The following is a 13,673-nucleotide window of genomic DNA, read 5'->3' on the forward strand; positions in this document are numbered from 1 at the left end:
CATTTAACTAATTACAACCACACAACGACTATTATCACTTGTACCCACAGATAAAAAGATAACCAAAATAATTATACATTCCCAAAATACCCATAAATAGACACAACCCCATTTTTGGAAATGTATGACAAAAGAATTCACCATAAACTGTATTCTACCTATAATACAAACTTTAAATATACAACATGAGGGCATCTCTGTAAACATACCCAAACACATGCTGCCATGAGTTGTACAAAAAACTTTAAAAAAGCAACACATTATTTCACATTTTCAAAATACCCTTACCCATACGGTTGAAATTCAAAGCCCCCTTTAACCAAAACTCATTCTTATATAGTATAAGGATTGCGTATAACAATTTGATTAGAACAATTTGTTTGAATAGATTCTAACATCATACCTTGAGAGTTCTCAAATTTCTGACTATCTTCTGAACTTTCGAATTACCTATAATGCGTCTATATAAAAATACTTTATGCCTATTAATATATACTAACTTAACTAAAAGTACAAATAAATGTCTGGCGTTAAAGGAGTTGATGAGTTGAAGCCTCGAAAAAAGGAGTTGAAGAGTTGGAAATTAAAACATGGATGTAGACTTCAATGCTTGAGGTTGAAATTTGGACTACATGTAATATTTCAAGGTGGACTTCTTATTTGATATATTTCTAAGTTATGACTTCTTGTTTTATTTCAATGTTGTCTGAGATTTTGACTTGGGGATGAAGAACCTATTTTTTGAGCTTTGACCTTTTTTTTTTTTTTTTTGGTTTAATGTGATGATGGGAGGGATTTCAAGACTCTTTTACTTTTAAAATTTTGGATATCACAGAGTTTTCGATTATTTAGCCTAAAACTAATTACGGATATCCAATTGCCAAAGTAAAATTTGAATAGTATATGAATGTCAGATTTCTAGGGGGAAAACTAAAAACAAAAAGAAAAATTTAACCTGAATACCTATTCACACCGTGTCTATATTTAACGCACCACAGCTTCAGGTTGTACAATAACAGCATGACTGGTTAAACAGGTTGTACAATAACAGCATGACTGGTTAAACTGGTCTTTTGCCACGTCATCTGGTCATAATTCGAAATGAATCACTAGGGAGGATAATCATTTTCCATAAGGATGTTGATCTAATATAATTGATCTGTCAAACCCATCGGTGCCCCTATTGAAGCTGCATGAAATTTGCTATACACATGGCCAAATTGGAATTTGCTTATGAGCTTGTTACTTTCCTGAAAGGCCAAATCTGAACATTATTTTGCTTGCAGGTAAAACTGCAAGTATTTAGCTATCAAGCGATTCCATCTGTTCATGATAAAGAACTTCATATTACTTTATTCTGCAAAGCAGACTGAAGACATAATGCTAAGGGTTAATTATAAAAACTCCGCATAAGGTTTAATCAATTTTTGCACTTTACCTCTTAACGTTATTTTCTTTTCACTTCACCCCTAAACCGTTAGTTAACTCTTACATCGCGAAACAGAAATGTCAAAAAGACATTGATAGCTGTAAGCTAATTATAATAAATTCCCTTAAATTATAGCTATTTTGTACTTTCTTTGCTAATATCATTTTCCCCTTAAATTGTCTATTCGTCCCTAAAATTATTATTCAACTCTTATATTTTGTACCACTCAATATAAATTTTTTAGATGTAATAATTATTTTTAGAAAAATTTACCAATTCAGATAAATTTTAATAGCATCTAAACATGGTATATTGAAAGAACAACCCTGAAAATTTTGAATTTCAGATCAACCATGTTTCTCTTTCTTAGTATTATCAATAAAAAAACATATACTTCCATATAAAAAAATATACTATTAAAAGAAAAGTTTAGTCGTGTGCACATTCCTAAATAGAAACTAACAATATCCCAATCATTTTTGGACTTTTAAAAATATTTTCACATTTTAATTATTTTAATAATAAATTTGTTTTTTTCCCACTATTGAATCAAATTAGCAAGATATTCTCCTCAATCTAAAAAAATGGTGTATTATGGAATGAAATTTAACTATGACCATATATACAAAAATTATTAACTTTTATTATTATGTTAGGAATATTATTGATAAAAATGATTTTAGGGGATGAAGTGTAAAATAGGCTATACTTCAAGGAGATTTACCGTAGTTAGCTCTTAGGGGTATAAATTTCTGTTTGACATCACCATTATATAATGTTAGAATTGACTAATACTTAGGAGATAAAGTAAAAAAACATAATGTTAGGGGATAAAGTGCAAAAGCAGTATACCTTAGGGGGAGCTTTTGTGATTATCTGTTCAGTTGTCAAGGGTTTTGATATTTGACTTTGGACCACTCGGATGACAAATTCAACTAGTATAGTTTTTAGGGTTAATCACATTTAATCCCCTTAAGGTATACCCATTTCTCAGTTTACCCCCTAACCTTTAATTTTACTCACTTAACTCCCTATAGGACAAAATTGCCATGCATAATTTTGATTTTTCATTTACCTTGTTTTCCTTTGTTTTATTTCTTTTTCTCTTTCTTCTTTATTTAATTCTTCCTCTTTTCCACAAAAATTTTCACCTTAATAATTGAAATTAAAAAAAAAAGGAATTGCAGAGATCTATCTTCTCTTTAAATGATTAAAAAAAATATTCAAATCACTTACCTAAAATACAATTTTTTTAGCCTTTCAATTCTTTTAATTTTGGGTTTTCCTCTTTCCTTTCTAGTTTCTCATTTTATTCCCTAGAAAATATCTTAAGATGAAATTGTGACCTTATTAATAATCATCAATTGAAATTTGTAACATGTGGAATCGTACAAAAAATAAAAATTAGTTTTTGATGCCTTTTAAACCTTCACCCAGAAATATACAATTACAAACTCAAAACAAAAATTTTTGTTAAAATGGAATTTTCTATTGGAAAGGATGAAAGAGAGAAGAAAAAGAAAAAGAAAAAAAATAAAAGAAAGGAAAACAATTTCTTCTTATGATATTTTCTTGAGAATAAAATGAGAAACTCGAAAGGAAAGAGGAAAACCCAAAATCAAAAGAATCGAAAGGCTAAAAAAATTGTATTTTAGGAAAGTGATTTCAATATTGTTTTAATCATTTAAGAAGAAGATAGATCTCTGCAATTCCTCTTTTTTAATTTCAATCATTAAGGTGAAGATTTTTGTGGGAAAGAGGAAGAATTAAATAAAGAAGAAAGAGAAAAAGAAATAAAAGAAAGGAAAATAAGGTAAATAAAAAGTCAAAATAATGCAAGGACAATTTTGTCCTATAGGGGGTTAAGTGAGCAAAATTAAAGGTTAGGGGGTAAATTGAGAAATGGGTTATACCTTAAGAGGATTAAATGTGATTAACCCTACTTTTTACGTAGACAATTGCACCATTGCGAATAGTAGTCGGCAATAATTAATAAACTTATAGTTTGTGTTCTTATTATGGGTTAAATGCACTAAATCCCCCCTATACTTACCCTTGATTGTGCTTTGTCTCCTAAACTGATTAAATAAGCACTTTGTGCCCCCTGTTTGACATTTTAAGACAAAAGTATTCTTATTATTTTAATAGCATCTAAACATGGTATATTGAAAGAACAACTTTGAAAATTTTGAATTTCAGATCAACCATGTTTCTCTTTCTTAGCATTATCAATAAAAAAAAACATATACTTCCATATAAAAATATATACTATTAAAAGAAAAGTTTAGTCATGTGCACATTCCTCAATAGAAACTAACAATATCCCAATAATTTTTGGACTTTTAAAAATATTTTTCACATTTTAATTATTTTAATAATAAATTTTGTTTTTTCCCCACTATTGAATCAAATTTGCAAGATATTCTCCTCAATCTAAAAATATGGTGTATTATGGAATGAAATTTAACTATGACCATATATACAAAAATTATTAACTTTTATTATTATGTTAGGAATATTATTGATAAAAATGATTTTAGGGGATGAAGTGTAAAATAGGCTATACTTCAAGGAGATTTACCGTAGTTAGCTCTTAGGGGTATAAATTTCTGTTTGACATCATCATTATATAATGTTAGAATTGACTAATATTTAGGAGATAAAGTAAAAAAAAAAGAATATTAGGGGATAAAGTGCAAAAGCAATATACCTTAAGGGGAGCTTTTGTGATTATCTGTTCAGTTGTCAAGGGTTTTGATATTTGACTTTGGACCACTCGGATGACAAATTCAACTAGTATATTTTTTACGTAGACAATTGCACCATTGCGAATACTAGTCGGCAATAATTGATAAACTTATAGTTTGTGTTCTTATTATGGGTTAAATGCACTAAATCCCCCCTATACTTACCCTTGATTGTGCTTTGTCTCCTAAACTGATTAAATAAGCACTTTGTGCCCCCTATTTGACTTTTTAAGACAAAAGTATTCTTATTATTTTATTGTTTCTTTTTTATTTTTCCATTCCTTTGATTTTTCTTTTTCAATACTTTTCTATTTTACATTTTTACTTTTTTTACTATTTGCATTTTTTCACTTCTCACATAACACTATTTTGTTTCACTTTCATATTAGTATTGCTAATTTACATGCTTATATAATATTATAATTATCTTTAGTTTATAATTTCATCCTTGTTTTATTTATTTACACTATTAGAAAATTTGAGACAAATTTTATGACGTAAAAAAATATTTGATATATGTACTAGTAAGTTGACTATTTAAAAAATATTAGCAAACTTGAACATTAAATTACTTAATATTTAAAATTATATTCCAAAAAATAAAATCACTAATATTTGATTAATTAATATGTTATTACGATTTGAATTTGTTACAATTGTTATTAAAAATTAATTTATTCTAAACTCTAGATCTATTGATTTATGTAATGTATGAAATATTCTATATGTATAGATAACATATACTTTATTATAACATAGATTTTATGATCATCATTACTTCCAATAGCCAAAAGTTAAAAAGTTAGAAATAAATAAAGAATAAATTTAAGAAGATTAAAATTAATATATAGGGGGGAGGTTGGATTGGCTAGTAAGATGAGAGAAATTGTAAGTAAGAGTCATGCATTCAAGATCTCCCACTTACAAAAAGGAACATTAAAATTAATATATAGAAAATAATAGCAAAGAGAAGAAAGTGGTTGATCACATAAGGGAAGGGAGAACATTAAAAAATATAAGGAAAAGGGATAAAAAGGAGAAAAAGTAAAAGAATAATTAATATGGAAGGGGCACTTTTATCTTAAAATATAAAGTAGAGGAGTAAAGTGTCTATTTATTGAGTTGAGGGGGGTAAAGTGTAACTAAGGATAAAGTTTAGAGAGATTTAATGCTTTTAACCCTGTATTAATAAAAAAAAGAGAGAACATTTTGACAATTTATCCCTCACCGCAACTACAACTCTTTCTTCGGTATAAACAATTCAGGAAGCACGTCAACTCATTATAAGACGAATTGATCAATTATTCGTATTCACAATGGCTGTTAATGAGGAACTGTTGATGCAAATTGTTAGAATCTTATCAGCTTATTCAATCCATATTAGCGCAAAAACGATGATATATATTGTAGAACTCAAAAGAACTGGCTGAAAATATATAGGCATATATTTCGTAAAACTAATGTACATGAGGAGGCCATTTACACACATACAAGTATGTTGGGAGAAGAGGAATAAATCAACAATATATCGTTAATCACACATAATAACAAGGCTCTCAAATTTCACTCTTTTCAATCGATAACAACAATAAAACTCTCTATTTATAGATCAGATGATGTGATAAACAAGTCTTGCACTATAAAAAATTTTCTAATAGAATATTAATTCCTGAACAATAAAACTATTATAACTTGATTCCAATAGAATTACTAAAAGCTTAATTTGGCTAAAACACTGCTAAATAGTAATATAAAATTTTCTATTTTAAAAACTTGATTTAATATGCCAACATTGCCTGTTTTAAATTAAACTCTCTTTTGAATCAAGCTTGTCACCATCACTATCAACAATCCCTTCTATAAATTCTATAAACATCAATTTGAATTCTTCATCTTCAAAAGTTTTTTTTGCTACAATATTCCATGCACCTGAACAAATTTATCTCATCACCTAATTTATTTTTGACTTGTTAAAATGTTCCACACTTCTGAATAAAACTATTTTCGTTGCACAATTTGATGTTGATTTTAATAATCACAATTCAACTTATTGGATTTTTCACCAATCTCTGTCTTCACAACAACAATCAATTTGACAATATCCGAACCAATCTTATTGCCCAATTTTCACCAACGAGATACTTCATGACCAATTTTATGGTCAAATTCGATCAACTAATTTATTCACATCGATTCTTATGTTTTAACTCTTGACAGTAGAAAAACACTCAGAACTAGCCTCGTAGCGGGGATAATTCTTCAATGTTCATAGGCACCCTAGGATCAATTTCTTAAACCTCGGGCTCTGATACCAGTTGTAGAATTCAAATAAATTTCACTAAAAATATATAGGAAATATATTTCATGAAACTAATATATAGGGAAGCAGTTTACACACATATAAGTACGTGTAGGAGAAGGGAAATAAATCAACAATATATCATTAATTATATACAATAACAAGGTTTTCAAATTGCGCTCTTCTCAACTAACAATAATAACAAGATTCCCCATTTATATATAGGTGATGACGTGATAAACAAATCTTACACCACAAAAAATTTTCTAATAAAATATTAATTTTTAAACAATAAAACTACTATAATTGGAACCCAACAAAACTATTAAAAACTTAACTTGGCTAAAATACTGCTTAGGGCAAAAAATCACGGTGGTCCTCAAACTTTCAACTTTGCACACTTTTAATCCTCCAACTAATAAGTGCGTAAATGTAGTCCTTCAATTAATAAAAATGTGCAGTCATAGTCCTTCCGTCTAATTTGACTATTAAGATGGACGGGAAGATACAAAAATGATACAAAAAATAAAGGAATAATTTTAGAAACCTCCCTTGAGGTTTTTAACAATTTCATTTAGCTCCCTTGATGTTTTAAAAATTACACATACCTCCCTTATCATTTAAAATGACAATACTACCCTTGAATATTTAATAAAATTTCCTTGTTTGGTATGTTTATATTTAGAATGACTTTTAAAATTTTCTTTTATTCTTTTTCCTTCTTATTTCTTTTTTTAAAAATTTTTTACCAATAAAACTGTAAAACTATCACTATTATCTCTAGTTTCTATTGCAATCAAATGTCCAATTAGTGATTTTTTTTTTGATGAGTTAACTTTATATGCAATCTAATGTTTTTGCTGATCTTTATTTTCTATTTTTTGGTATTAAAATTAACAATAAATGAAAAGAAAATGGTCCAGAATCACTATTAAATTATGATAATCCAACTATTCGAAAAATTTACAAACACTAAATGAATTATTTCAACATTTTCTTTTCTATCTTGTTAATTTAAATTCATAATAAAATACCATCAAAAGTATCCTATCATAATGATAAAATTATTATTATTGCCGTTTATCAATAGTTGGTACGAATATGAAAATTTTGGCACATTTTTCTTATAATTATACTAGATAATCTTATAATTGTATAGGGAAGTAAATTAAAATTCATTGCACAAGGGTATTTTTTGAAAATTCATTTAAAAATTTGACCAAATCAATATTATTTTAAGGTTTTGTTACTAAAACTATCAAATCAAGGGAAGTAGGTGTAATTTTCCAAAATCAGGGGAGCTAAGTGAAATTTTTAGAAACCTCTAGGGAGTTTTTGTAATTTTTCCAAAAATAGATGTCATGTGAGCAATGTGTGATGTGTTTCCTGTCTGTCTTAACAGTCAAATTGAACGGAAAGACTATAACTACACATTTTTATTAATTAGAGGACTATATTTACGTATTTATTAGTTGGAGCACTAAAAGTGTGCAAAATTGAAAGTTTGAGAACCACCGCGGTTTTTTGCTGTACTACTTAATATAAGGTGACCAAGGGGTTGCATTTGCTAGGCATTAATGATGGTTCGATTTATTCCAAAGTTGCATACCACGAACGATGAGTGATTTAATTGACCTAGCTATATTCCTAGTGGTGGACCCCATATTTGATAATTTGTCTCGGCATAAATAGTTGGTCTTTCACCAATGAAATTACTCCAATTAAGACTGTGGAACGCATTAATTCCGTATTTAGACATAATCTAAGACTTGTTTGTCCAATTGACGGTATGCTATAGGTAGTGGATTTTTCTTTTTTCTTTTTTTTTTTTTGAATAGTCTCTTTCCCACACGATTTTATTCTCTTCTCCTTCTCTTTGAAAAACTCTATAACCAAAACTTCCTTCAGCTCTCCTACGGAGGAGAGATTAAGAAAACCTTTTCTTGTAAGAGGAGCCCTCTCTCTAGTTTCTTTTAATTTGTGTGAATAAAATCTCTCCTAAAGTTTCCTAGTTAAAGTATCTTCTCTCTTAGAGATGCCTAATGAAAGTGTTATTCTCTTCTAAACTTTTCCCATAAGAGTTTTCTCCTGAATTCTTAGTGAGAGGTTAAGGTAGCTTTTTCATTTTTCTTATTGGATTTGAGCTTTTTTTTTAAGGTTTTGATTATCAGGTCTGAAATTTTTTGGATCTATTCGACATATCTCACTATAATATCAGAATTTGAAACAATTAATTAGCTGATCAATTGATTGAAAGCATGCACAAATGTTCACGGGATTATAATTATTTTATCTTATTTTTAAAATATTTTTTGAAGATTTACAGTGTAATTTTTATCTGTTATTTAGATAAGTTATTTGATATATGTATATTATTGATGTTGTAACTTCTGCCACTAGTGTAGATTTTAATGAAAGTATGATGTTTTTTTTTTTTTAAATGATGGTATGATGTAGAATGGAAGCATAGATCCAAGAAAAATTACACGAACTAATCCAAATGAAACGAACCCAAGCGTGATGCATGATCAACCTTTAACCAAGACTCAATGAGAATCCTAAAACACTCGAGTGAAAATAAGAAACATTGAATAAATCAATAACTCAAAGAGTTAATTTGTCAAAATATGTTAAAAGATGTAAAATAAACCCTAAGAGATGCCTATTTGTAGATTACGATGGTTCCAAATCAAGAAGGAAAAGCATATGCAGATGGAAATTTTTAACCAAAAACTACTCATTCATTTTCAAAAGAATATTTCCAAATAATATTTTGAAAAATAAGTTTTTTATGACAAATTAAGGGTGTGAAATTTATCAAATTGTAGGTGGGGAGAAAAGGAACAAGATCACAACATGTGGAGTCATTTTTTACTTTATCTTTTTACACTTCAATCACATAATCGTGTCATGAAATTCTTCCTTATTAAAGTTCCAATGATCAGCCTAATTAATTTTCCTCGCGCCGTCCCAGGAGTTTCTCCCTATGGGTTCCTTCTTGCATTTGCAAGCCTTAGTCTTTCCTAGGGTTTTGAGCTCCCTCAAAATCCAGTGAAAGTTTAGTTTTCTATCGTGTGATTTCTTTTCTCCATCCGATACTCTACGCCACTTTCATACTTCTCTTCTTGTGGACTGTTTTCCCTTTTTTTGGTTTTGGTCTTTATTTTGGTCTTTATCTTCTCTATTCTATAGTGTTTTATTTCCTTACTAACTTTTCCTTTTGCAGTGCAGTCTCGTAGTTCAGAGCATTTCTTCATCTCTATTATTCCTTGGCTTACTACATTTTGTGCGATTCACAATCCCTTGATGGCTGAGGAATTGGACCAATGAAGGCGAATCAAATCGGGTTGTGCTTCCTTCCTTATCACAATCTACCATGCAATGTAAGGGCTCTCTCTGCCTTTTTGGTAAGATTATTTCCATGAAGCCCGTTAACATGGAAGTCCTGGCAACTACTTTAAAAGGAGTTTGGAGCCCTCCGCATGGTATGTACATACCATAGTCGGTGAGAATATTGCTCTCTTTCGGTTTTTTCATCCAGCAGATAAAAGCCGAGTGTTGCATGGTTCACCATGGTCATTTGATTAGAAATTGCTTGTCCTCTTTGAATACAAAGGAGATGTTCCTGGTGGGAAAATTCCATTCTCTCAGTGCTGTTTTTGGGTCCGTGTTTTCAACGTCCCGCTGGACCTGATGTTCATTGCATTTGCAATAGTAATTGGTGACTGCCTGGGCTTTTTTCTAGAAGTAGACACTGATGAAGATGGCTTGGTATGGGGTAAATATATGCGCATCAAAGTCTCCTTGGATATCTCTCAACCACTGAGGCGAATGATGCTGATCTCACATGGAGGGGAAGAGTTTAAGCTTTTCCTTCAGTATGAAAGACTCCCAAACATTTGTTTCTATTGTGGCTACTTTGGTCATGGAGATTGTGACGCCCCGAAAGAAGGAGGGTTTTCATTTTACATATATCTTTGTTGGACGAGCGGAGGAGCGCAACGTTTGAACTTGGAAAAGAAGAAAAAATTTTGCAAAAAGGGAAGGGGCCAAATCCGGCCGGATACCTGGCCGGATTGCCTTGGAGTTTTGAAAAAATATGAGTTTTGCCACTGCCTCGAATCCGGCCAAGAATCCGGCTGGAAATCCGGCCAGATTCCGGCCGGATTGTGACGTGGCATGTCGGCCATCAACTTTGACCAGCTGATTTCCTTTCTTCTTATCTTGTTTTGGCTGGAAAATATCTTCATTTCTTTCCCTTGGCCAGCTGTGTGTTTGAGAGAAAAGAAAGAAAACTTCATTTTCTAGTTTCAATTTTCACTTCAATCTTGAGATGTAACCGTTAGTTTTGCAAATTGCTCCGATTAACTTCGTATCTAAGGTGTTGGCAAGCTATTGGTGGAGTGGTTTTGGAGGAGGAAGCACTAAGCTACCTATTCTCTTGAGGTTTGAAGGTATCTTGCTAAGAAATCCTTATCTACTTCAATTGATTGCAAATTGGTGGATTAGCAATGTTATATATGTTATTTTGCGGAGGATTTTATGGGCTAGGTTAAGTTTAGCCAATTTTGGAATTATTGGTGAATTTTTCTGATTTTAGATGATAATTGTTGGTTGGTCATGAATGACAACTCTAAATGGTGTTAAATGGGGCTTTTGTGCGTTAATTGCGATCGTTTGCGGAAAATTTCTGGTTTGTATGGAAATTTCGGTTTCTAGGGTTTTAATTTGGGGATTTTCTTATAGTTAGGTATTAAGCTTCTAATTGGCTTGATTGAAGGGGGATTGTGGCCTAATTTGAATATATGATCTTGCTTATGAACCGTATGTGTGATTGTGGTTAATTGCTATGGGAATTGGTATTTGGTTGTAGGTTGGACAAATAAAGAAAGTAAGGGGAAATGCTGTCCGATCTTTGAGAGCGCTTGGTTGCTTTGAATTTGAGTTGAAGGGCTTGAGTTCGACCCACGAAATGGTCTATAATGAAAGAAGATTCTGAGCCGTGGTTGGTGAGTAATCCCAAAACTGTCCCAAAGTTACTTTTGAATGTTTTCTTGCGTTATTTACTCGATTGCATATCATGTGTGCTTGCATGTGAGTTCATGACATGATTTGGCTTCAATGAGTTTTTGGGGAGTCTTGTGCGGAACACCAACGTCTCCACCACTATTCATGTTCATCTGGAGCACCAAAGGGCTCTCTCTTACTGTTAAACGTTAAGTGATCAATTTGAGCGTTGGGTGTTTGGGTACAATGATTTCACTGGCTCACGAGAGCAATAAACGTACATTGGATTTCTGATTCACGACATCATTGAAATGAACTGTTTATCTCAATTCATATCTTTTGATGATTACAAAACAAACGGATGATACTAATACTTTTTGTAAAGACTACTTTCAGAAATGGCATTAAAACAGGACTGTGGACTTAGAACAAAAAGAAGATCAAAAAGGTGAAAAGTGATGAGAAAGATGTTGGACGCACAAAAGGAGAGTATTTGACGTCCGACATTCATTGAGTAACTTCGGACGTATGAAGAACTCTGTCTCGGACGTCCGAAATAGACAAGCCAGGGCTTCTACGATTACTGATCATGATCGGACGCTCAACACCTGTGTATCGGACGTCCGACAAGCGTTGCTGTACTTCGGACATAAAACATTGGACGCATCGGCCGTCCGAAGGAATTGAAGAGGAACCTTCAAGTCTGCATCTCACCCTCGGACGCATGGTGAGAGGGGATCGGACGTCCTAAGAAATTCAAGAAAATTTCTCAAACTCACTGACCTCGTTCGGACGCATAAAAACTGACTATCGGACGTCCGACAGCACCAACGGTTAGTTGACTCTTTAGATGCCATGTATCCGTTGACAGCATTTATTGAAGAGTTTTTTGGTCTCCTATAAAATGAACAAAGTGAACGACTTCAAAAATACTTTGCACATCAAGTCTACATCAGATCGTGAGTGATTCAAGTGTTAGAATATTCAAAAGGAATATTTGTATTCTTAGCTTGTGCATTTTTGTCTTATAGCTTTTCAAGTGTGACACAGCTTCTTCAATAGTGTAGCATTGTGAGGGTTATCTGAGTGCTTGTAAAACTTCCTTGCGTGACCAAGTGTGCTTTGGGGAAAGAAGGAAGTGATTCTTCCATTGTACACAAGATATTGGTTGCAAGATTGTTCAACTTGAAGTAGCTTGTTATATAAAATGTTGTTCAAACTCAATTTGAGTTTGAAGCTTGGTTTGTTTTTCTACTTTCGTTTACAGCTTTACTATATAAACTGTTCATTTTTTCATCTCACAAACACCTGTGGTTCCTTGTATACTGATCCATTGAGTGGTCTTTGAGAAAAGAAGGGTAGGCCTGAAAAAGAGTGACCTATATCTTAGCTGGTTTTAGAAAACCTAATTCACCCCCCTCTTAGGTTGTCTTCGATCCTTACATGAACGATTGTGAAACTGATTTGATAACTGATTTTACTGGTTACTCGCTGAGCTTCTAGCTCATCCCAAAATATTTTATTCCCCTCCACAGGGCTCGAGGCGAAGGAAGCAATTGTGTTAAAGTTCTCTGGGGTCATGATTGGATTATCTCCTGTTCAGTTGAAGTTAGTTTTATCCTGTGTAATAGTTGAGACTGCGATTGTACTTGTAATTATGTGAGAACTGGGGATCTTTGTTTTATTCGGGAAATTAGTATTTCTTGTATCTCTTGAGGTTTTAGTTTGTAGTGCAATTGAATTTGTGGAACATTGATGTAATATTTGAAATTTATATTGTAATTTATTTGAGGACTGTAGTGAACGATTGAGTCCCAGCGAGAGTTGGGCAGGCGGTCCGCCGACCCCTCTGGTTCGCCTTAGGGGAAGGTGGGGTTGTCACAGAGATCACGACTGTGAACAACGCCTTTCAGATCCTGCTGTTGATAGAAAGGAACTTCCGTTCAAAGCTTGGGCCAAGTTCAACAATGGCCTTGTCTGCTTGTGCAAAGATGATTGGGACGTTTCCTACCAAAGGAGGAACTAGCGCACCGACTGGAGATGTCTAGCAGGAAATTTGAGAGATTCAAAATTCAAAGTTTGCCGACGAGGATGCGAATGCTCAAGCTATGCATAATTCTCGTATAGGGGATGAGGCATTATCGTCGCCTATGGAATAGGAACCAAACATCTTAGGCAAGGATAGGGATTT

Source organism: Coffea arabica, chromosome 6c (genome assembly GCF_036785885.1).
Source record: "Coffea arabica cultivar ET-39 chromosome 6c, Coffea Arabica ET-39 HiFi, whole genome shotgun sequence".
Classification (NCBI taxonomy): Eukaryota; Viridiplantae; Streptophyta; class Magnoliopsida; order Gentianales; family Rubiaceae; genus Coffea; species Coffea arabica.